This window comes from Oxyura jamaicensis, chromosome 2, assembly GCF_011077185.1.
Source record: "Oxyura jamaicensis isolate SHBP4307 breed ruddy duck chromosome 2, BPBGC_Ojam_1.0, whole genome shotgun sequence".
Lineage (NCBI taxonomy): Eukaryota > Metazoa > Chordata > Aves > Anseriformes > Anatidae > Oxyura > Oxyura jamaicensis.
The window spans coordinates 120,396,657-120,422,938 of NC_048894.1; the positions used below are offsets into that span (position 1 = coordinate 120,396,657).

Genomic DNA, 26,282 nt, shown 5'->3' on the forward strand with positions numbered 1-26,282 from the left:
TTTAGCTCTTACTGTTCATTAATCATGTTTCAATGCAGGTAATTTGGGAGAAGCAACTGATTTTGCTCTGTTTTGTTTTAAATTATAATGGTTGGGGTGGAAACGTCAGGTATCCTGTACACTGATTTCTTGAACTAGTATTCTTTCCGGGTGATAATATGATTCAAAATGATGCAGTAGTACCCATCTTAGATTAGATGCATTGTAAAAAAATCACTAAAGGGGTTTATCTTATTGTCCCAAACCACACGCACACAAAAAAATCTTGTATGTAAACAGAAGAGTTCATATTCAGAAGTGCAAAGATACTGCCAGTTACCAATCCAGTCAACAACTCCAAACTGTTGCCATTAAAAAATAAATAAATCAAAAAATTCAGTCTCCTCACAGACTCAATATAATAAATTTTTGCCCAAATCTCACCAGATTTCCATATAGTAAGTCATCCAATGGCTGCACTATTTTATCAATGTCCCACAACACATCAGTATGCAGCAGTTTTATATTAAAAAAAAAAAAGAAAAAAAAAAAAAAGAAAAAAAGAGGCATCAGAGAAGTCTTTTTCACTAAAGAATTTGTTAGAAGCTTTTTTGATTTTTTCTTGTAAGATTTCGGTTTTCAGCATCCACCCTACAGCTCAAGAATCCGAAAACAGACATTTTCTGTTTTACACTGAAACACAGGACTCTTAAATATCTCCTCAGCTGCTTCCTAATATTTTTTCCACAGGAAGGGAGTTAGTTCACAGCACAGTGTGCTTTGTTATATCTGCATTAGCAAAGCAAATAAGCTAGCCTCTCTTCATCTGGAAAAGGGGCAGAGGAAGAGCACCAGGAGACAGGGCAGTACTTAAGGATCATTGTGAAGGTTTCAGGGAAGAAGACAACAGTCCGGTAAGCAGAAAAAGCCCTCTACTATTTATGTTCCTGTAGTGCTTCTTGCTTGACAAGTCGCTCGACTGTGTGTAAGCACTTTCTCCGGAGTAGGTTGGTTTTGGCTCCCAGCTGTGGGACAGTATTTCTCATAGAGCGCTGAAATTCTCTTAAATTCTATTATTATTCTTGCTTGGCACTTAGCATCTCATTTTGGCACTGAAAGGCTTCATCTTGGGTATGTTAATGCGCATTTGAGCAGCCAACATTCCCTTCGCACAGAAGGGATGGCCCATCCCTGACACGCTTGGGTTGGCATTATATCGGAGAAGCCAGTGGGGCTTTTGGCTGAAAATCTGATGCTCTTTGAGATATGGCTACCTATCCATTTTGATTAAATGACAGTTTGATCAAGAGAGACCTTATCATATGAGAAGGCATGTTCCTCATGAATGGTCTGAGTCCCCATGCATTTTTGGCTTTGGCAGCTCCCACCTTGGAGTTCAGAGAAGCAGAAGATACTCCCCAGGTTGAAAGACATCATTTAAAATTTCTTGGGACTCTTCCTGGACTGTTCTACATCAGCAATAAATAGAATGCTTGTAGCAATAAAACTGATGGCACCAGATCAAAGCATCTGTAAAGCTTCTTCTGTGAGCTTCCCATGAGTGCTTTCTCCTCTACACTCACACTTTTTTTAGCGGCTTTGTTCAGGGCTGAGCTTTTGGCATAGTCATTGACACACAGCTTTGTCAAGTTGCAAATTATCAACTGAAAGTGTTGCAATACAAAATTAAAAGCTTGTTTATCACAGAGCCTCTTTGCTAGTGTATGGTGTTGAAGCAAGTTGTTCTGCGACAGGAGTGCTGGTGCTTTTTCACCGTGCCAAGCAATGCTGTGCATCAAGCCCAGGAAGCTGCAGGAATTTACAAGAATAACTTCTTTCATAGTTAAGATCCCAGCGACTTACAAAATCCCTGCAGCACGGTGTTTAAATGAGGTACTGCAAGAGTGCCAAATAAAAGTGGGTATGCTCCACTAATGAGGGCATGTTGTGCCAGCACTTTACAAAGAATAGTGTGTTTCCACCCACAGCGAACCAGCTCTACTGATAGATGTGGAAAGAGAGGGCAGAGAGGCATTGACACAGTTTATTCCTTTCTACTCACCTTTGTCTGGTGTCTTGTAGAGACCAGGGATCGCATTCTGTCTAATCTTGTCCTTTTTGAAAAATGGAAATGTTTCATGTGAGAATTAGATTGCCCTAGGGGGAAAACACCACAGTCAAATTTTATCCACAGAACCAAACATATCAAGATCTCAGATTACACTGCTCTTCACTTTAACAGCAGTAATATTATTGACAGGAAGATTGTGACCTTCATTAGGTTCAGGAGCTAAAAAACTGTTTGTCATGAATGATTATATTTTAGATCTACTACTTCGAGGTATTTCTATGCAGATTCAGACAGTGCTGCAGTCTATGGAGAGCATCCATTTTGGGTTTTCCTGCTTACGAGACAGGAAATTTTAAATCTCTAATAGTATTCTATTAATGCTGGCATTTTTTCTACTATTAGGCTTTATATATATATATATATATATATATATATATATAAGTACTTTTTCTGGTTATTTAACATATCATTCTTTATATCACTGTGTTTAAATTATAGAACCAGCATCCATCAGAGTTGATGAGAATGCAACAGGGCATGCTGTAACATATGAAGAACTGTCTCTCACACTCTCATTAGCAGAAATGTTCCTAGAAATAGTAAGTGCTTTTCTAAAGATACATACAACGCATCTCCATATGAGTTATTCGCTTCCTGGTTTTCTTCAAAAGGAGCCTAAAGAGGCACTATGTACCTGATTTTTCTTGGTACTTACATCAGCTTGTACATGAGAAAGGAGGCCATAAATGTTAAGTTGAAGGGACTTATTTTATTTACGAGTGCAAAGATTCTTGGCTTGAAAAATCAGTTAAGTTCCATTGCCTTTCATCTTCCATGCTAAGTGGAGAGACAAAGAAAGCATTCATAGACACAGCACATGTGACATTCGGCAGTCTAATGGCATTAGAACAGTTCAGTGAAGCATTAATGAATTTACAGTGATGACAGCACAACAGTGCTAGGGTCTAATCTGCTCTGTGCTAAGTGGTTTTCATAAGTAACCTTAAACAAAAAATAACCAGTCAGGACTCTAAAATCTTTTGTTTTCTTTTTGACAAAACTTCATCTACATTTTTTCTTTTGAAATCAGTAGTCAAATTCTCTCTTACTGTGTCCCTGATGTTTCCTCAGCCCATGTGATATCTAAGACTGCTCTCACCAAGTTTGGATGAGACTTTAGTTATTCTGAGCATATATTTCGAAAACATTTTTTTCCAATAATCTACTGTTCATGCCACTAGCCTCAGTGACTGCTTAGAACTAAGATCTCCCCCAAAAAACCTTGCACAGGAAAAATATGTGGTACGATCTTGTCCATAATGCCATACTTTCATTCCAACTTTGTATTCACACATCTCTTTCTTCACTGCTATACCTCCTTGCTGTCATATATCTGTGCCTACTCACATATTTGGGTGAGGTGCGCATATAAGGTGTTAAAACAGATAGCAGCAAAGTTCATGAGACAAGGACAAGATATGACTACTGGCTGTTTACACAAGATCTTATCCTACCTCACTGACATCAAAAAGGTTATTGCCATTGACTTACATGAGCATGGTTTCCATTTCCAGAATCCAAGAAAGGAATGTGTTGGGCTTGAGGACAGAAATAGGTGCAGAAGCTTCTCTTCACATTCCACCAAAATGATGATTGCAAATTAGTGTCCACAAAACTATCCACAAATTAGTAATTTCCTTGTAGATGTACCCTCATAAGGAGAACTGTGAATTCTGTACTTGAAGCAAAGCAAAGTACTTCCAGTATTTCTTAAACTCCTTTCTTTGAAATATCCCATGACATTTCTCTGAATAAATAGGTGTTCCTCCAGATGCTATAAATATAAATACTCTAAATCACATACTCCCTTCTGAGAAAATCAAGTAATTAAACTATATTGGAAACAGGCAAGGCACATGATGGCGAGAAAGAGTCTGTGAGTTTTCTGAGGTCTGCCAAATTTCACTGAAGCTGGATTTCAGTTACTGAGATGAAGACATGCTGGAGTGGAAAAGATAACAGTCAAAAGTGGAGATACACTGCGGTCTGTGGTATTCTTATAACATTGGTGGACACAATCAAGCTAACCTTGCTTTGGTTTACTTCAGTACTAATACCAGAGAAACCAAGCAGTACGGGGTGCAGTGCAGCCTAGCTAAGTGAGTAAATACCCAGGGATCTGGGAAGATTGGAACAGCACAGCAAAAGCCTTTGTGATCAGTACCTAAGTCGGCAAGATCAAAGATAATTTTCAGAGCAACAAGAGTTTGCTAGTATATCAGTAAGATCTATAATTGCACTCCAAGTGCTCTGTAGCAGCCTTCTTACTCAAACAAAATGTGGCTCCAAGGATATTGTCACCCGAGAGGAACCACAGAAGCAAGGCAGAACAGAAGTGCGTGCATCCATCCATGTACTCCTCGGACTGCTTGTCAATTGATTTCAGTGGGACTTATCTTGTCAGCAGAGCTTGCTGGGAGGAGAAGACAAATCTGTACTTTTTTTATAAGAAATGCTTTGAGAATCAGATTTACAAAGAAAAAAGATTATATAGGATTGATTGCCTTTATTAGCCTCATTTCCTCATTTCAGTAATATTATTAGCTATAAATCACAGAAGGACAGTTTCATATGGAATTACATTCTTATTAATATCACAACATCCTCATCCCCTCACCACTTATCAGATTCATTCATCGTGTGCTGGAAATCCCAATAAGATTATCCAACTGGAGACTAATAGCATGGCTGTATCTTTCACTCTTCCATACCTTCTGTTAGCTTGTTTTTATCTTACTCTTTTTTTTTTTTTTTCATTCTTTTCTTGTCAAATTGTATTGCAGAACATGGAATGTTTTTCTGCTCCTCGCCATGTCTCATACATTAAAAATGCATTAAGAAAGATATCAGCTACCTCATTTTGCTTTAAAATGTTGTCTTTCCCTCATAGCCAGTGAAAATAAGCCTCATGAATTCATTAATCCTAAAACAGAGTAGGTAGTGTTTCTTCATTTCATAAAAATGAAGGCCAAAATTTACTATTAAAAGTATTATGTAGAAAAAAAAAAAAAAAAAAAAAAAAAGTATATATATAGTTTGCTCTGTATGCTTCATGTTCAACATAATTCATTGATGATAATCATCAACACAATAATAGGAAGCTGAAGAAAAAATGAAATTACCTTGTTTAATTCAAATCTGGGAAGAAAATTAGTTTTCCTGAACAACCAAAAACTGCTTTCAGAAGCAGTTTTATCTCAGTGGAACTGGTGCAAATATCATGCTGTTACACATTCCTTCTGTTCAGTACCTAAAAAGGCTGGGGGAGATATTTTTTTCACACATATTCCCAGCCCTGCTCTATTCCCTTTGAGCTTTGCAGGATCAGCACAAAAGGTCTAGAAAGTAGGCTGGAGAAATCAGCTGCAGGTTCTCCTTGAAAGAAGGGCTCCTGAGCTGCCTCAGTGCCAGCAGAGCCGGCTGTCCAGCACCAGCAGCCTGCTGCTCCTCCTTGCCAGTGCTCTGGATGGACCAAGGACAACACCCTCCCTGTGCTCCTTGTCTGGAGACAGCCCAGCCCCTAGGGACCACAGTTAGCGAGGAGAGGCAAAGCACCCACCATCTGCCCCAGCATCAGGTGAGAAAAGGTCCCTGCTGTCTTTCTGTTTGGATGTCAGGATTCTGTGTGCACTTACGACCCAAATGCTTATGTGGGAATTCTTTCTAACAGAACCTGTTAACAGCAGGGAAATGTGATTATGTCCACTCCTATAATATTGGCCTTTAATCAGACACAGCACTTTTTAAAAATTATATCAGCAAAGATTTCACAGAATGGTTGAGGTTGGAAGGGACCTCTGGAGGCCATCTGGTCCAAACTTCTCCTCAAACAGGGCCACCCAGAGCAGGCTGCCCAGGACGATGCCCAAATGAGTTTTGAAGATCTCTAAGGAGGGAGGCTCCACAACCTCTATAGGCAACTTGTGCCAGTGCTCTGTCACCCACACAGCACAGAAGTGCTTCCCAGTGTCCAGCAGGAGCCCACTGTGTGCCACTTTGTGCCCACGACCTCTTGTCCTGGCGCTGGGCACCACTGAACAGAGCCTGGCTCCACGCTCTTTGCACCTCCCTTCAGGTGTTTATAGACATTGGTGAGTTCTCCCCCAAGGCCCCTCTTCTCCAGACTGAGCAGTCCTGGCTTTCTTGGCCTCTCCTTACAGGAGAGGTGCTCCAGTCCCTTCATTGACCTGGTGGCCCTTCACTGAACTCTCTCCAGTATGCCCAGGTTTCTCTTGTACTGGGAAGCTCTGAAATGGACATAGGCTCCAGGTGTGGCCTCCTCAGTGCCAGGGAGAATGGATCTGCTCTTTTGCCCTGCTGGAATCATTCCTCCTATTGCAGCCCAGGAAGCAGATGACCTTCTCTGTTGCATGGCTGTATTTCTGGATCATGTTCAACTTGCTGGCCGTCAGGACCCCCAGGTCCTTTTTGTCAAAGCTGTTTTCCAGCTGGTTGACCCCACAGCCTGTACTGGTGCCTGGAGTTGTCCTTCTCCAGGGTCAGGACTTTGTACTTTCCCTCACTGAACCTCATGAGTTTCCTGTCTGCACATTTCTCTAGCCTGTCACGGTCACTGTGTATCACAGCACAACCATTTGATGCAGTAGTAATTTCTTCCCATTTTTTATTACCTGCAAACCTGCTGAGGGTGCACTCTTTCCAACTGTCCAGGTAACTAATGAATATGTTAAACAGTGTCATCTCCAGTACCCACCCTGGAGCACACCTATAGTGAGTGGCCTCCAGATGGACTTTGTATTACTGATAAGAATCCTTTCAGTCCAGCAATACAGCCAATTTTTGGCTCAGGTTACTGTTCTCTTACCTAGTCTGTACTTAATGATTTGACAGTGAGGATGTTATGGCAGACAGCGTCAAAAACCTTGCTAAACTCCAGATAAACAACTTGCTTTCCTCTCATGCACCAGACTAGTTCTTTTGTCATAGAAGGCTACCAACTCAGTCAGGAATGATTTACCCAACTTCTGTGACCTTTCAACTATTATTAAGAGTGGCCTCATGGTGGCATCAGCCAGCTCCCTCAGTACTTGTGGTCGCATCCCATCAGGTCCCACAGCCTGGTGTGTCCAGATTTTTTTTAAGTCTTCCCTAACCTGATCCTCATCAGGATCAACAATGCTAATTCTTCCGTGTTCCAGATGTTCCTGTGAGTCTCAGAGGTCTAGGATACCTTAAGGTTGGTCATACCACCAAAGACCAAAGAAAAAGGGCACTGAGCACATTGGCCTTTCCCTTGTTCTCTGCCACCAGGTCCCCTGCCCCATTCAGCTCTAGGCCAACATTTTCACTAGTCTCCCTTCTGCTGCTGCCGTACCTGCAGAAACCTCTCTTGTTGCCCTTCACATCCCTCTCCAGATTCAAATCCAGGTGGGTTTTGACTTTCCTAATCTGATCCCTGCATGACTGGGCAGTGTCTCTAATTCCTCCCATAACACCTGACCCCACCTCCACCTCTTGAATATTTATTTTTTATCTTTGAGTTTTGTTAGGAGCAGGTTCACCCATGCAGGCCTCCTGTAGGCCTACGCACGAGGGTGGAACGCTCAAGTTTGAAGGAGGCAATCCTTGAAAATCAGCCAGCTCTCTTGGACTCCCCCTCTCTCCAAGATGGCCTCCCATGGGGTTGTTCTGAGCAGGTCCCTGAACAGGCCAGCGGTTGCTCTCCTAATGTCCAGGGCTGTTAACTTGCTATGTGCCTTCTCTCAGCATCCTGAGCTCCACCAGTCACAGTGACCAGGGCTGCCCCTGACATTCACATCCCCAACCAGTTCTTTATTTGTAGAAATACGGTCCTGCACAGTCTCCACACTTCATCTCCTCATCAATTACCTGTGTCAGGAAGCTGTCATCAATGCCCTGCAGAAACCTGCATTGCTTTTACCCTGCTGTGTTGCCCCTCCAGTAGATACCAGCATTGCTAATGGCTCCCAAGAGGACCAGGACCAGTGAAGAAGGGATTTCTTCGGTTTGTCTGGAAAAGGCCTGATTATCTGCTGCTTCTTTCTTATCAGGAAGTCTGTAGCAGATACCCACACCAATGTTACCCATGGTCTGCCAGCCAGTCCATGACCACCAGCTCTCGGCTGGCTCATGGCAGAGCTCCTTGCATCCCTGCTTCTTTCTCCAATACAGGGCAGCTGCCCTTCCTCATCCTCCCATCTTTTCCTTCCCAAAGAGCCTGTACCCAGCCACTGCAGCACCCCAGTCATGGGAGTGTGATTCTCCCATTACTTGGAGATTACTAAAAATCCAGGCTCCATCTACTGAAGAATTCAGAGGTGAGTGCTTTCCATTTATTTTTTTTCATTTCTCTTTCAGACTGAACAGGCAACAAACATAAAATCCATTTCTTACCATTGCAAAGTTCATGTGTTATGGTCAAATATGTCCTATACTGTTGTTAGTTTTGCAACAAAGAAATGTTTCTATCAGATGGTTCTTATCAACAAAATTAAACAGAAATGATAAAGGAATTGCTAATATTTTTCTGTGAGCCAGTTTTAAAATGGGTCACATTGTTCTTCTCTTTACTAGCAACCTAAAATAGAAGTTATTATATCAACAGTGGTTTTCACATAATAGAACATTATCTGAAATTGAGTTTAGGTAATGTTTTTCCTTGAAAATTAAGGCTATAGTAGTATAGTTATTGAAAATTATCATAGTTTACTTTTTATTTTTCTATTTAAAAGCAATATTCTTGATAGTAAGAATTGCAGGTAGAGTTCTTCCTAGAGAAAACAATCCCTTGGTACAGACAATAAGGAAAATGAATACTGATGTTGACAGCACAGCATTATAGAGGCTTCTTTTCCCTTCATGGGCCAATTTGTCTACTAGAATATTTGATGTAATTCCAGAGACTTCAGTTGGACTGCACCGATTTGCATTATGGAGAACACAGGACATATTTTTTAAATTAAAAATGGACAAACTTGTAAAAATAATGATGGAATATAAGTAAAGCCTGGCCAGCATTTTCTTCCACAAATCTTATATTTGTGAGTCTATTTCTGAAAATCAGACCAAGATTGATTTCTCCCTGGAGTATCTTGCAGATGTGCAGCTGCAGCTATTCATCAGCAAGGAAAATCTGATTTACCCCCGGCCACCAGAAGAGCCAGGCAGCCCACCCAAGGCATGTGGGGCCATCCAAGAGCCACCAGCACCACAGAGGGAACATAACGCTCAGGAAAAATGGAAATTCATTCGTGCACAGGGTGAAGGTTGTTTGGCCCAGCTTGGATTCATGCATCACTCTGGTGCTGGTGAAGACTGTGCTCAGGCAACGCCGCAGGCAGCTGCAGAGGACTCCTCTGAGAACAGATTTCTTCAGTCTCGTGTAACCAGGCTCTGCTCCCACTCTGCTCTCGGCTCAGGATGAAAGGGCCTCTCAGGGCTCCACTTCGGTGGCCTGCATTAAAGTAGGGCTAGGATGGTCAAAATCATTTGCAATCCTTAAAAACACAGTAAGAGAAAATAAAGAGGACTTTCCACCACCTGCTGAACGGAAACTAAGTGCAGGAGAGAACAGACTTGAGTACAAGGTCCAATATATGCCTTGCACAGTGCATTGAACTCTTTGGGGATTTCTTCAGAGAGGTGAACTTGCACAGAGATCAATGAAAGCCTGCACATTCAATCTGTTTCCTATTATATATATATATATATATACATATATATAAAAAAAAAACTCTGAGTCTCTCCAGTGTGCAAGTCAGAAACTGTCTGAAAGTCACAGGGAGATGAAGTGCTAAAAGGCTAAGAATCTCCTGCTTCTCTTTCTTTTTATATACTCTTTATTCCCACAGATCCTATGGGAAGCATAGGACTTCAGCACAGGGACAGCAGGAAAGATTCAGGGCTGTTAAATTAGTAGCTTGTTTAAATCCCAAGGTAAACTAGTTGTGCTAAATTAATCTATGAAGCCTCGCGTGAAATCTAGAGCCCCTGAGCAGTGCAGATATTTTGAGATGATCTAATTGTGGTTGGAGAGAAGGGAGAGCATGGGTACGGGCAATGCTGTGCTCTGCGCTGCAGTGGGCTCAGCACGCAGCTCAGTGTAAAAATTTTGACATGGGCAACACAACCAGAGCACTAAGGAGAAAAGATAACCAGGTATTTCTAGGAATTAGTTGCTGGACTATCCACAGACTTGAAATGCTTGCTAGGAAACCAAGGAAGATGTGCACAATAAACATGGAAGCTACTGGAAGTAGTGGAGGGATGAGAAAGAGCTGGGAAGGCTGCAATTAATAGCTCATGTAGCTCAGCAGCTGTCCCTCATGGAATTTTCTTTATTTTTTAAAAGACAGTCAGAAGAACCCCAGCTGACTTTGTTTTATGAAGCTCTGACAAATCACAGGCTAAGGCTGGGCCTCAGAGAGCAGGAGCATTATTGGGGTAACACAGCACTGCTTCGGACAATGCTGCCTTGTGAGTCCAAAGCCAGAGCATGATGTGGGGTGGAAGCACTGACTTCATGTCCCACCAGCCTCATGCCAGCACTATTAGTGAATATAATCTGAATTCTCATGGTATGGTCAATTTAATGACTATGGACAAGCAAGAAAGGAATAGAAAAGATTTACAATGTGCTGCTGGCAAATGTGGAAATTGCAGTATGTTAGTATACCCACCCTCATCGGGTGGATGGCATTGATGTACTGGGATGGACTATCTTATGCAGTTTCTGTGATTACACTTCTGTTTTTATCTCTCTGCATGAATGAAGGAAAACATTTTTAAACACCATGCTGAAGACAGCAAATAAAATGAGTACTCATTTTTCAGTTTGTGACCCCTTCAAGATGTGATTGATCGTTGTCCCACTGCCACAGGTCAACCTCTGCCATAGAAAACTCCAGATAATCTTCAGCTGTGTTTCCTAAATAATTAACAGGATGGACAAGCCTAAGATAACAATACGCAATTTATTTTCCAAAAGCAGCTGACAGAAGGAAATGGATACCAAATGAATTAACTCATTAGAACAGGACACCACATTTGGAAATTCAAAACAGACTGCCTGGAATGATTTAAGTCTAGCACGAGGTTAGTGCCCACCCCTTGCTGAGGCATGTTAGTGTTGCGATCTAGTGTTTCAGAAAGGTTGATGGGCGTATATCCTGGGGTTGTGTGTTAGGATGAGCCTGGACTTCATTAATTAAATGGCTAAAATACCACCTGTAGTGGCCACACTCACAGTTTCATATTGATTGCAAGGGCTACGTTCACACGCGTGGACACACTCAGGAACACCACGCGCTGCCATACCAAACACTTCATAATACCAGCAGAAGTTGCTATTACCTCCTGGTTGAGAGGAATTAGTAATAGTAGAAGGCTTGTTAAATGCTGCAAATGCATTCTGTCTTCAAAAAGCTGCCTCTGAATCCAATGTAAAAACTTGGCAGGCATCTGAAAGGAGCCAAGTTTCTCTCATGCCTGACTTATAACCAACAGAGAATTTTGCAGAAATCAGGTTTCACCGTTTGTCAGCCACGAGCTGTCAGCAAAGCCTATTTTCTCCTGATAAACTTCCACCTGTCTCTCCTTCAAAGTTACAGGAGTGTATTTTTTTGGAAAACTGTGGATCTTTATACAGCACGCCAGATTCCACTGCAGCACTGCTGAAGTAATATGGACATTCCTAGCCATCATTAATAGGGCATACTTTAGAGGTTTAGCTCCTTTTTATCCTTCATGGGGTAATAAGCCATAATTAAGGGACTCAGGAACTGTATTAGAGAACCACTTGCCACCACATGTGTAGCACAACATATACTTTGCTATGAGACAACCTGCAGCCAACGCCGTTTGGGGTATTTCTTCACGTACACACAGTAAAGGCATGATAGCAATTTTCATTAAAAAATAGTCTTAGTAACACAAGTCCTTCTTAAATCACTGTATGGCTCAAATTTGATTAATGTGATCAAATAATGGGGACAAGGGTCCTGCTGACTGGTAACTGAGGATCACCCTCCCCCACATGCCTACAACCAGCAGCTCTAAAAAGCTCCTTGGCATTCCCTCTGCTGCAGGAATTACTTGGGACAGGCATCATCCCCAGACATAAGCAATGCAAGCATCCCAATGTAGCACATGCTTGTCTGAGAAGGAAAATAAGGAAGGAAGGAGGAAGGCTTAATTCATCCTCTGCACGGCCAATCATTTTTAGGGATTTAGGGCATAGCAGGGATTGTGAAGTGTGCACACATTGAGAAATGGCAGTCTTCGTTAGCCCTGCTGCTGCTCGGATGTCTGAGGTGGAAGGGTTGCAGACACAGACTTCAGAGCATCCCCAACCGGGTTCAGTCTACACCCACCCTCGATTATCCAGGGTTAAGAGAAGAAGATGTTCGGTGCTTTTTTGTGAAGGCTGTGTTTATCCTGCTAACATTAAAAAAGACTGCAGTTTAAATCAAATTACAAAAAGTAAGAACAGAATTACTTTAATTCAAGGGATGATGGGATGATATCATATGGTCACAGCCCTTCTTTTCCTTGAATATTTGGGCTTATCATGATATGCCAGTTGATCTTAAGAAGTGTTGACAATCCCTCTTTTAAACAGTATTGGTCACTCCCCTTTAATGGGATTCCCCACATCCACACACAGGCACACACACACCCCTAACCCTTTTTATCATGCTCCAAAAGGCTCTAATGGAGCCCCAAGCCACAGCATTTCTGAAATCAAATACATTGGCATTTTGTAGAAGCTATCTTGCAAATTCTGGCAGAACAGATGTGCAATCCCAATTCAAGGCAACCTCCTTGCAACCTGCCAGCTCTGCATACAAATTGAGGGTCTGAATCATACACAGTCCTCCTCCTTTATTTTGTTCTGGCCTAAAACGGCTCTCTGAGATCAATCTCATCCATGCAAACATCCCAAAGAGAAATGCTAGATTTAGCCGACAGATGCATAGTCTCCTGTTGTCACAGAATTCCCCAGTGTCTGCTCAGCACCAGATGTCAAAGAATGCAAATCTACAGCTGGCTCTGGTGTTCATTTGTACTCCAAATTCCCTCCTTCACAGCTGTTGTTTTCTACTTCCACGTACACAGAGCCAAATTTTCAGAAGCAGGAGACAGACCATGGATCTGTATATTGATGTGAATATACGTTTGTTTATTTGTCTGGAAAATGCCTGTTTGAGCTGCAAGTGTATTTGTGAGGGTATATTTGAGCATGCTCAGCCGCCAGTGTTGGAAATGTCTCTTGCTCATCTTTCAAATGTAATCTCTTTTCAACAGGTGCTCTGGAACCAGTGTTGTCTGTCTGACTCCCCCTTTGCAGTTAAACAACAGGATTCCCAGCCTGGCTTGGCCCTCCCAGGCACTGTGGAAATACTAATCATAACCACAGTCAAACAAAACAAGACGTGTAATCGTGAGGAAGCGGAGAGCGGTGTTTCTTCACTTATCTGTGGGAGCCTTTGCTGGCCACCCTACAAGCCCCTCAGGAAATGACTTGGCAATGTAATTATGCTTTTAAACTTTTGTTCTCCCTTGTGTAGATATTGCCAGCCTGCACAGCTTTTTAAATATAGTCAGTGAGTGCCACTAAAATAATGTCTGCAAGAGCAGAACTGATATGAACGTCTTCTTATTTTGTATTTACACAGGGGAAGAATCCGAAACAGCAGGCAAGAATGATTACAATAGGACACATTTGTTTTCCTGGGCTTCCTTTAAATGAGTTTGGGTTTGCAATGTTCACTTCTAGTGGCCTCAAGTATAGTTTAGATTTCCTTAAAAAAAGATAGCATACATATGGAGACATTTCCTTCCTCTTACCCATGTAGCAATCTTCAAATCAGAGTTCTCAACTGCATAGACAGTAATCATAATCTTACCAAATATTTGTTTAAATTAACCTCTGATTTTCAGCCATATCACTAATTTATATTTTTAAGTTTGTTTGACCTAGTGCTGTGACACCTGACTGCGTTTAAACGGGGTGAGTCCTCACAGAACGGCTGAGGCTGGAAGGGATCTCTGCAGCCATCTGCTCCAATGCCCTACCCAAGCAGGGCCACCTCCAGGTGGCTTTTGAAGATCTCTGAGGAGGAGACTCCATAGCCTCTCTGGACAACCTGGGCCAGTGCTCCAACATCTGCACAGCACAGAAATGCTTCCTGATGTTCAGAGGGAGCCTCCTGTGTGCCAGTTTGTGCCCATTGCCTCTTGTCCTGGCACTGGGACCACTGAACAGAGCCTGGCTCCGTCCTCTTTGCACCTTCCCATCTAACACAAGGAGGGAGGGAAGTACTCGAAACACAAGTTTGTATTTGAATATAAAGTCCAGATTGGACAACCACATATAAATACCTGATTTCTAAGGAAAGTATAACATGCACTGTACCAGTACAGCATGACTTATAGCAGATTCCAAAGGTTTTTCTTTTCCCAAACTCTTTTTGTTGCCTTCAGCAACAAAATGGGGATGTTTTTGCTTTGGCTTTATGCCCCTGAATATTTCAATGCCTGCACCAAACGCAGCTCACCAGTTCACCAATTCACCTATCCACAACAGCACTGTCTCCCCAGCTTCACTGAGACATAGGACTGTAAATCTATGCTGCAAACAGCAGTATTGTACATATCTCTCATCCAGTACCTGTAACCAATACACACCAGCCTCATGAGGATTACCACACATTTTTTCAAGTCTTGGCTGGGCTTGCATGAAGCTCCCCATCTCCGTCTAAAACTTTGCCACCCAACACTTCCAGCTCAGGCCTTAGGGCAAGCAGAGCACGGCTGAGTATCTGCATTTGCTATATGAATATGCTTTTAAATCTTCCCATTGCCAATAAGATTGAATCAGATAAATTAATCTGACATAAAATACTGAAAATTGACTCTTTGTACTGTTGCATAAGCCAACTCCAGAATCCTATTTTGTCATATTTTAACATGACTTTAATGACAGCTACCAAATAGAGAGGTTAAGCATAACAGAGATGTAATGAGAAGCCCCAGCTATTTCTGCTTCTACTGACTGTGGCCATGAGCCAGAGCAGTGGCTATGAAAATGTTAAATATTAAATGCACTTTGGGACAGGACGGCAGTGTTTATTTACTACTGTTATTATACCTATTATAGGTAGCCAATATATCCAGTTTTCAGCATAGACAATTGTATCAACTTAGGAAAGCAGTGATTTAAGATAAAAGAACAAGAGATGTTTGCTGGTTTTACGGCAAGCAATAGCAAAGATATCCACCCATAAGATAAGAAGAAAGGAGGAGAAGAGTTTAAAATACTTTGTTTGAAGTGATATGACCCGGAACAAATAGCCTCAGTGACATTTTAAGATCAAATAGCCCCAGCATCAAGTACCTGTATTTCATATCAAGGGAAGCTGTCACAAGTTCAGCCTGAGCTGCCCAGGCAAAAGAGCTAGCACCTGCAATAGCAGAGGCTTGCATTTCATTCTGAGCTCACGAAGTTAATCCTGCTTTGTTGTTGTTGTTTTTTGTTGTTGTTGTTGTTTTTACAAGTATCACTAGACTATGTACTTAGGTATTTGAGTTCAAGTTACTTTCTTGTGATAATATCCTAACGAAGTGTTTTATACAGTAATTAGAAATGCTTCTACTTCTTTACATTTTCAGGCTGGCGACTCTTTTCCTGAAAGAATGGAAGGGAATTACTACTAAGGCAAAATTAAATATTTCTGAAATAGATAAAGAAATACAAGTTCAGGGGTTTTAAAAGCTGTCGAGAGATAACATTTAAAAATGAGATTTTGTAAAAGGAATATTAAAAATGTTGAACAAATATTGAAGAAAGAGTAAATGCTGAGAAAGGTAGAGAAGCCAGGGAGATTTTCAGATAGTTTGTGCCATCAAAATTACGTTTAATCTGAGTCTGCAGAATGTTGAGACAAGAGGTGTGAGAAGTCAGCAGGAAAACAAAGTGTTAATTTGGCCCAGAGTAAAGCACAAGAGGTGCATGAGGAGGGAATTTAAAAACCCACCTCTTGATGCGTTTGGAAATTTGGGGGGGAAAGAGTCCCTTTAGGCAAGCAGAGAGGTGGGCAGCTATTGCATTAAAACTAACGGGGGAAAGCAATGCCACCTATAAGGATCACTGGAAAGCAGGATTGGAAGTTTCTCCCATTGCAAAGGCTTTGATGCATGGGAAAAAAATAAAGGACATTTGTGCAGAAAGAGCAGTCTGTCAGCGCCTGCCCCTTACCAAATGCCACTTCTGTTAGAAAGGAAAGGCAAGTATTGTAACAGTGCCGCTCTCTGTGAGTACATACATTGCTGGAGACTGCTGCCTCTGCTGACCACGGTAAGCCCTGCTGCAGGCAGGGGACCTGAGCCCCACGGTGACGCTTTGGAGTCAGGCCACAACCATCACTGCTCACTCAATACACGCTGTGTACAATCAGGTTCCTTTGGGTTAATTATATTGTATGTCTGCTTTATGTTCATTATCGTAGAGATTTATCTCAGAAGCCATGCCTTCTGCTTGGAAAAATAAATGTTTCTACTTTGCTTCATTGCCTAATAGCTGGAAGAGTCCATTATCCTGGGAAAACATTTTTTCCACTTAGGCTGACTCTTAAATATTTTATGACCATTTTCCTTTCTAGCTTTCAGAGTAAATAAAACAAATACGTGACAGACACAAGATGTTATATAGTCACCAATGTGTATAATCTAGCATATACAATGAATCTCACGTATTTTCATTTTCTCTATGTTGCACTGTACTATATTGTTTCCTTTGGTTATTTTCATTTACTTTACCCCGTCAGTGCTTAGTCTGACTACCATTCACTCTGTATATTACGTGGACTTCGTAGTGGCCTTTGGGAGGCACAGCTTCTAAATGATGTAGCTCCTGGATTCAGATCCTAGAGTGTGAAAAGACATTCGGTTATTACTTCTTTTCTGTGAGGACTGCTGCTGTTGACATTTCAACACACTGCCTCTGCTGCTAATGGTGGAAGATGGTAGAAGACTTTTAATTATTAAATGCCATACATTGTATAGCTCTGCACATAGAGCCAAAACAGCTCACACAGGCCAGAGACATTGGTTGAAAGTGGAGAGGAAGGGGAATCTCAAAGGCATCTTAGCAATGTGCTCATTGAACCTATCACTGAAAACTCACTCCCAGGTCCTGTTTTGTTTTGCCTCCTCTCTGTTTCAGGAGCGCTGATGGAGGGATGATGGCACTAAAATCACCTGCTTTCATCTGCATGCACTGGCTGCGTAGAAACACCCAGCTGTGTACAGGGAGATTAAGCCAAAACCTCTGCATGCAAGATCTAACACGGGAGCAGGTTCTGCCCCCTGTCCTGAACCACTTCAGACCGGGTTATAAGTAACAGGCGTACACAAAGCACAGTGTGCATGCCTGGCACCACACAAGTAAAGGGATGGTCATTGCAGTAATCACAAACGCTATGTGTTCTATTAAATCACGCCAAAATTGTGTAACATTGTAGGAAATATATGTCTAGGCTTACTATGGTCTGTTAAATCTAGTTGCAAAATCTGGCTTGGTTTTATTGACTCTCACGTTGGAAACACTTTGAAGAGACATACTTCTCACTTTCTCAAATGGAAAAAAAAATAAAAAAATAATAATAAAAAAAAGGTAGGTCTCTTTCATACATTGTATCTTCTCTACTAGGGTCATAAAAATAATTAATCTCTCTGGAAAAACTCAGCTTTATCTGTAAAATCTTTCATTTTATTGGTCTGAAACACACATTGATATTGAATATAATGTTTCAGGTAGTCCTCCAAGCTTTTTGAAACAGTTAAATCTACCATGTGAAGAATATAAATGACATCAATTTTCAGAGGTCAGGAAATGAAATATTATGTTATTACAACATGCTAACTGTACTGACTATCACCATCTGTATACCACAGGCTGGGCATCACAGAATTAGTACTTTTTTCTGGAAAAAGAGAGAGAGAAAGAGAGAGAGAAAGAGAGAGAGAGAGAGAGAAGGAAGGAAGGAAGGAAGGAAGGAAGGAAGGAAGGAAGGAAGGAAGGAAGGAAGGAAGGAAGCAAGGAAGGAAGGAAGAGGAAAGAAAGAAAGAAAGAAAGAAAGAAAGAAAGAAAGAAAGAAAGAATACAGTATTTTAGCAAGCTACTTTCTCTGATTCTCACAAGCTTTAGAAATTTGGTCTCTTTCCAAAGCACTGCTACAAAAAAAAAGGTGAGATTTAAGCCTGGCATCAGAGCTGAGCAAATAAGCTTTTGTGTGAAGTAAATGAACTCTGGGGGGACTGGAACTGGGGAACTTGGGATAACATCAGCACATAAATTCAGCCAGAAACAGGGAGTGGGGCAAATAAAAAGGTCACAACATTTAAGTTTCACATTTTCGTTTTTAATTAAATTCCTTATTTTGAAAGCACTGGATATTTTCTTATGCTATCTTTTAAATAAAACATTTTATATCATGTTTTTAAACACCACGCTTAACTACTGATTTTTAATTTGAGTAAGTTAATCAAGAAGTCTTAGCCCATAATCTTAAAAAAGCTTCAGATTATATATTTTTTCCCATTTGTTTAGTTTCTCCTCTAAATAAAAACGCTTGCTCTTCAGATGACTTTCTCCTGGTGAAGCACAGGGCATGCAATCTGCTGAGCTGTAGCTTGCGTTGCAATTGGATTTACTTTTTAGAGCATTTTCTGAAATATGCTTTAAAGATCATTCATTTGACCTAAATTTTACCTAAATCCCTGGGACTGTCGTCTCCTATTGGCTAGCCCAAGGCCTTCAGAGACATCTTGTTAATAGAGAGCAATACTGCTCACAAATTTACCTGGAGGTTAATCTGTTTGAAGGTGGTCCTAGATTTACTGCAATTCCTTACACTGACCTTTCCAAAATATATAGAGTACCTAATACAATAGGTGGGTGTTTTTTTTGGCTGTTCATTTACGTTTTCACTAAGTGAAGAGGAATATTTACAGGAATATTTTCTGAGTCTTATTGATGGTGGTTTATTAAACCACCATACTGTACATCATGAGCACACATTTCTTAAGTCACACTGAGACACATGACAATGATGCTATTATAAAGAGGAACAGAACATATCCAAAGTTTATATTCACCAAATATGACAGAATACTTTTTTGTTTTGTTTTTTTTGCAAGCTTGGACAGACAACTAACTCTGTTTATAACGCTAGAACTTAAGGTGCTTAGGGACATGGTTTAGTGGGTGACATTGGTAGTAGGGTGATGGTTGGACCAGATGATCTTGGAGGTCTTTTCCAACCATAATGATTCTGTGATTCTGTCAAAGAGTGACAGCTTGCTTTATGACCTACCATGTTTGCATGCCAACTAAGTGACTGCAAAGCGCAGCCCGTGTGTGCCAGTTGCACCATTTATCTTCCACATCATCCAGAGATAACATATCTGCTGTAGCTTCTGTAGCTAATGTATATCAAAGGTTCACACAATATATCAAGCAAACTCTACCTTGCTAAGGCAGACAAAATCAATGGTTTCTGTGTAATGGTGGAAAGATCTGGGAAGAGACACTTGTTTTGCTGCTGAGCTACTACATGGAAAACATCGCCACACTATAATTCAGAGTGAGGCAGTGGAATTTGCCATAAACTCACTGAAAAATCAGTCAAGGAAATAACCTCAAAGTGGTATAATTTCCTTCCAGGTATTTCTTTCAGTGTATATCATTTGTTCTTATTTATAGAAATTAATATGAGCCCTGACTATCAATTTAGACATCAAAAACAACTTGTATTATTCCCTCCATCCCATATCTAGTAATCCTCACACAAAGACCAACCCATACTTCATTCTTACTTTCCATCATTTCTCATCAGTTGTGTTATTAGTTTGTACCTTTTATTGTTGTTTCTTGCTTTTAAAACTTCAGCTCAATGCAAAAAGTGTTTTTCAGATATTATCCATGCAAGCAAAATCCCTTGGCTTTTACAGGTTTTGCTTGAATAAAAGTAATGAAATACATATTGGTCCTCTCAGGCCGAACTGCTCCATCTTTGCTACATGCCCTCAGAGCACAGGTGACAAACGGTGCTGTTACAAACAGAAGGAAACTATCTTGGCATAGTACAAAAGTCCTCTGACAGAGACCTCACTGAGACCTCTCTGCAGAAAGCACTATCCTCACTCTTAGTGCCTACAGATATTTTCCAAAATCAGACTGGTGTCTATTCTCACAGAGCACTTGGGACAGAGATGTGCGAATGGCTCCAGCCAGAATCACTTGAGGCAGGTGGAACAAGATGAATATCACCAGCCCATTTCCCTTTCTCTTTATGTTAGTTTTCCCAGATCTCATAGCTGGAAACTGCTTAATCGGGCAGATAGAGTTGTCGGGGATTTACAGAAAATGTGTAAGCACTGCGTGGCATCACTTAATCTATACCAATTCTCTTGACATTTTTCAAATGGGGTAGAAGCTTAGCTCTACCTCAGCACTAAAATTGGCCTTCAGCTTTTTCAAGACATGCTTTGAGTGCCTGCGTCATACCAGAGTCCCCAGAGGGCATTTTCTCCCCTTTCATCCTCTGATTTCCAGCTGGTATCACTGCAGTTTAGCCTGCAGGGATCCCACCTGTCTGAATGCAATGGCTACACTCTGAGAGCTTCAACTTACTTGTTTTTCTGCCTACCGAATGCAGCTGGCAGACCTCCGTGTTTTATGAAAACACAAATGCATAAGCAAAGCGTGTGTGTTCAGCATTGACTTTGTTTATTTTCTGTCACTGTTTCACTGTAAATTTAGGATCTGAACACTTCACCTGAATCCAGGCAGACAGATGCATGCACTTACACATTTTTTATTACTAAGAAAATTATTTTCCTACACTTAGATCCACTTACCAATCTCACAAAGCCTTTCTCTGTAAAAGGTATTTATTTTTAGGCTAAATTGCATTCACTCAACATAGAATGATTTATCGTAAACATTTATGATAACTCTTACATAGCTTAAGACAACTGGCACACAAAACCATGCTAGCTCCCCTCTCAGAAACATAAAAACATCCCAGCAATATATGTTGGCTTGCATTAACATATGTGCACGTGCATCATTCCTTGCTGCCTGGTCCCCATTCCTAGACGGGATTTTTACCCCAGCTTTGCTGCCTTCCAGCGGTTCTGTTACCTCTCAGCTGTAACCTACTCTTAAAAGCATTTGTTCTTTCTTCTAGAATCTTCGGTATTCCTTTATCTCTATTCACAACTTTCTTTACCATTATTTGCCTTATTTACTGTACGATAAACATTAAGTGTAGAGGTGGCACTAGCTTCTCCCAGTTTTCCCCTTTCATTTCTGTTTGAACTGTTTTCATGTGTGTGCGTGTGTTGCGTTTTCTTGTTTGTCTGCTTTTTATTTATTTATTTATTTATTTAATAGAGGAAATTAAATCCAAAAGAAGACCAGTTTCTAGGAATACTTCCAATTGGTAAAACATCCCAAATGTCTATATATCTCAAATTCTTCATCTATTTGGTAGTCTGCACTGTTATTTCTTTGCCATTATTCTAAATAAATAAATAAATAAATAAATAATCTACTTCTGGCTAAGAAAAAGCCTCTTCTTCCTTGAGCATCTCTCCACTTATGGCACCATTCCTCAGCTGATCCACTGGAAACATGACAATGTCATTTATCAAAATGCGTAGCATGGCAGGGAATGCCTTCCAGTGCTACTAGCGATTCTTTTATCCCAAGATTCTCATCTCATTATTTTGTTCCACTCCTATTTTTAGCATCCATTTTGTGAAAACCACCTTCAGAAGAAATCCCAAGGCCATGGATTTGTCTCACCCTTATTCATGTGTGGTCTCTTCTTTCAAACTGCGGAAAAGGGAAACTTCTGAGGGAACAAACAGGAAATTTGTACCAACAGAAGTGTCTGAACAGTCTAACTCTCCTGGTGAAGAGCAGACAGGGTTCATTATGCAGACAGTATAAGCTATTAAAGGCAAAAAACAAAATTAGCTCTTATATCATTCAACAGTGCCTGTGCCAAAACAAGAAGTAAATCACTGAAGCTGTGTATTATGCATGAGATATACAGCGTTGCTGAAAATTGATATTTTTTTTCAGTGATAAAATGGAAGTTGCAGAGGAATGAGATGTGATTTTAAATTCTTAGCCTAATATCACTGCTAATTTTAATTGCTATTAGAAAAACCTTATTTTCCTCTAAGGCATCATGTAAAGAATCATTCTAGCCCAAATAGGCATGGGAAATGTTTAAGGGCCATTACAGAACAAACAATGAACATGAAAGCAACAGCAGTAAACTAGCAAATATCCCTGGCTGTCATGCCAGGACTTAGCTGTTTAGCTGTCAAGCAGACATTAACAGATGACAGATAAGTGATTATCCAGCAAAGTTGGATGAAAAATGCTTAAATGCATCCAAAAAAATAATGCAAAATAAAATCTGAAATTTGATGAATAGGAAAAACTGTACATAACATAGCAGCATAATTTCTGTGTAATATTCTTAATTATGAAATATTAACATTTCAGCATGTGAGGCTTTAATGGGAGTCTGGAATCCTATTTCCAACACCGAGTGCTGCACAGTTGCATACAACGGGATCTGTACAAAAGACTCCAGCCTGTGCTGAGACCAGACTTTGGCTCCCTGTACCTTGGGGGACAGCAGCACAAAGGCACTTTCATCCCACACCTTGCCCAGGAACTTCTCTGCAGAGCTGTCCAGTGCAACAATAGCAGCAGTGGGAGGCCCTTATCACCTCTCAGGAGGTGACCCTGGCAGGAAGGCAGAAAGGGGATTTAATGGCACACCCTTCTCCTCCCCTGACCTCAGGAAAGCCCTGCTCATTCACGCAGGATCCCAAAAACAGTGCCTGCAAGAGGCAGTGGCACATGGATAAAACGGAGCATTTGGTAATGGATGGGGATTTTAATATATCTAACTAAAACATGTGAAACTTTAGACAAAAAGGAAATATTTTAAGTAGCATGGGAGTAGGTGTGATTCACTGATGAAAAATATATTACATGGCCATGGCCAAACTAGGACGGGCTGAACATGCAGCTAAAATCAGGGGAGGGAAGCAACCAGAAAGATGTACGTACATTAATATTGTCAAAGATGTAAGCAAATCATCAAAAAATAAAAAAAAAAATAAAAAAAAAATAAACCCATGCACGTAAACTAAATCCATCAAAATCTTGATCATTGTGATGGCACAGACTGGAATGTGTTCTTCATAAGTATCTACTGTGACATGTCTTACTAAATGAGGGAATAAGGAAGCAGGAGAAAAAGAGCACAACACAGAGTACAACCCGATAGCCAAAGCACTTCATGTGCCATGTGCCACATTTGTGCTACCCTGTAATATAAACTCACAGAGAACCATCCAAGTAGACAGATTTTAGGACAATTTGCAGATCAATTACTTTCTTGTTAACTGTGTTGTGAAGAACACTTTGGACATTACACAAACGTTTGCCCCAAACAAAAACCAGTTTGGGTTCAATAGCTGAGAAGTGCCCGTAGCCAAACAAACAGGCTGGCCATATGTAGAACAATTTCACAAAACAAATAACAGTACCAAGTCAATTTATAATCAGTTAATATGAAGTAAAACTGTAGTTTAGAATATCCCAGGAGACAGGAAGGAGCTAGAATAGCTGCTGTTGCTCTGTGTTCTAACTGGCAGGAACAATTTGGTTATAACAATTACATTTTAATTAGTAACAAAACAAGATGTTGTAAAAACTTGTGCAAAAGACATAATGGCAAATAAGAATGACAAATCCTGGCACCATGGTCTGAAAATAAATAAGTGAAAAACAGAAGGTATTAGTCATAGTAGTTACAACACTTAATCTGAAATATTTGAAGGAGTGAGAACAAAGCTGAATATTGGGACAAATGTTTTGTTTGTTTTTCCAATTGGACAACAAAAATCCTTTTGTGAATAATAGGATGGAAAAATGTTTAAACTGGAATGCAATATTCTTAGGTCACCAAGAAATCCGATTTACATTTTTTGTCATAAAACATTATCTGTGTATAAATAAGGACTGCGATTGGCCATGGATGGAAAAGCAGGCTATATGCTAACTCACTCATTAACTGCATATCAAGTATTCAGTCAGAACTGTAGCTAAGTATTTCAGAATGGTGCTAATGAAAAGTTATTTCCATTGTTTGCTGTGGACATGCATATTTTCTGCCATCCTTCATTGCTTAGTGCTTTGCATTTTTCATAGGAATATAAGATTGCCCCCCTCCCCCTTTAGTTACTAAATACATTCCCTGCTGACAACCATGTGAATAGTTAGTTGTCATTCAGTTATTATTAGATACATTAGACAGCTTCCTTTTACTTTTTTTTTTTTTTTTAATAATAATATTGTCCAAGGAAGCTCTGTAAGTCTCATTATGTTAGGTTCATTGCCAAGGCTCATCAACAAAGGGGAAAGACGTACAATAAAAACAAAACCAGTTATCTTTTAACCACATGTGAATTCCTGGCATGAGTGAAGTTGAAGGGTGCCTTGCCATTTGTTTGGGATTTCACCTTGCAATTATAGAAAGGGGGTGTTCCTGCTCTTTAAGGCTTTTCTCATGGAGCCATCAGAAGCACAAGAACACAGGATGGCAATATAAACCTGGAGTCATACAAAGGGTCCGGCATTTACACATTGAATCTGAAACTCACCTGCCTGAAGCCCTCACTCAGCAGCTCCTTGCTCCAGAAAGGCCTGAAAATTTCAGATACCTAATTTTTGCTTATAAAATGTTTGGGGCACACAAAGAATTTCTTCTGCCTTGGAAGGGAATTCACAAATGATGGAAGTACCATTGTCTCTTCTTCCTTGTGAGGCCTTGTGAGACTGGTTTTCTTACACAAAGAAAAAAAAATGTGGTTCTTCTACAACATTAAGAAACAAAATAATGTATATTTTGTCCTTATTTTCTAATGTCCTTATCTTTTATTCAAAATTTAGAGTTTCAATTTAGATATATGAGACTCAAGGTTAAATCTCAACATGACTTGAACAACCACACCCACTTCCCAAGGGAATTTATTACCACCAAGTCGCAAGTAAGTTAGAGAGAAATTCTCTCAATTACTCCTCTTAAACTGCCTCTACTTTGCATATAGTAATTCAAGAGAAGTTCAAAGCCTGGAGAGATCTGAACAGTCCTAAGTCCATTCAACTATTTCATACAGCATGCAAAAATGCAGTAGAAGAAACTACAAAACCCACACTCAACTCCCCCCGCTCCGCCACATCTGAAGACTGGAGAAACTAGTTTGAATACAGCAGTGAATGCTTCAGAACGCTGAATAAGTTGTATTGGGTCTGCCTCTTCCCTGCTTTTGGGATTTCTGAGCAAGAGACTCTAGTTTCAGGAGTCAGCTACTGAAGGTGGAGAGCCATAGCTTTTTTTAATGAATGAGGCTTACGCTTACATGGGATTTCTTATTATCATTGCATGCTGACAAGGAGCTCCCATAGACTTCACTCTTGCACACCTAACTCTACATATACCTCACATGATTCCTAACTGTTGATGTCTCCAGACTGAAAAGATGATCTCTGAAAAGTCTTAAACTGATGGAGGGTACAGGCACAGAGAAAAAATAGAAAATAGAATTTCTTCCTGTGGCTCCTGAGCTCCAGAATTACTAATCTTACTGATCTAAAGGGATGTAATAATGCCAGTGTGAAACTGGGCTGTCCAAATATTTTCCTGGGAAAGTCATACTTCTGGGACTTGCATAAATGTTCTTGCATTCACAAGAACATAGATTTGATGAAGTACTTTTGGACTGAAAACCAGTATTTCCCTTACACAGAATAAGTCATGCAGAGTGCATGGCTTGCAATTGCAAAATAAGCAAAAAATGTCAGCTTGGAAACATGTTTGAATTGACAAGGTAAGGTTAGAGATGCTTGCATTTGCTGTCTTCTGAGCACAAAATAAGGCTAACAGTTTCACCTGAGCCGATACTGAATTTTCTTATGCCTCTGTGTTGCGCATTGGCATTGCTGAGGTTACTTTTACATGGCTGCCTGATGGTAAGAGGAAGGAGTTCACACTCTTCCTCCTTGTGGGTTTTCACTTGTTCTACAGATGCA

The 26,282-nt window shown here is 40.5% G+C and overlaps 1 long non-coding RNA gene across 5 annotated transcripts in view; it reads right to left on the reverse strand.

Moving 5' to 3' along the window:
- LOC118161837 overlaps window positions 1–26,282 on the reverse strand; it is a 36,905-nt gene that overhangs the window by 4,968 nt on the left and 5,655 nt on the right. For 3 of the 5 annotated variants that reach the window (XR_004748190.1, XR_004748189.1, XR_004748186.1), the window contains exons 4-7: window positions 18,025–18,075; window positions 16,910–17,016; window positions 3,602–3,857; window positions 2,042–2,136 (exon numbers count right to left, since the gene is read on the reverse strand). This is a non-coding gene — a long non-coding RNA (uncharacterized LOC118161837). The remainder of the gene's footprint in view (window positions 1–2,041; window positions 2,137–3,601; window positions 3,858–16,909; window positions 17,017–18,024; window positions 18,076–26,282) is intronic. The other 2 variants (XR_004748188.1, XR_004748187.1) reach the window with 1 other exon arrangement.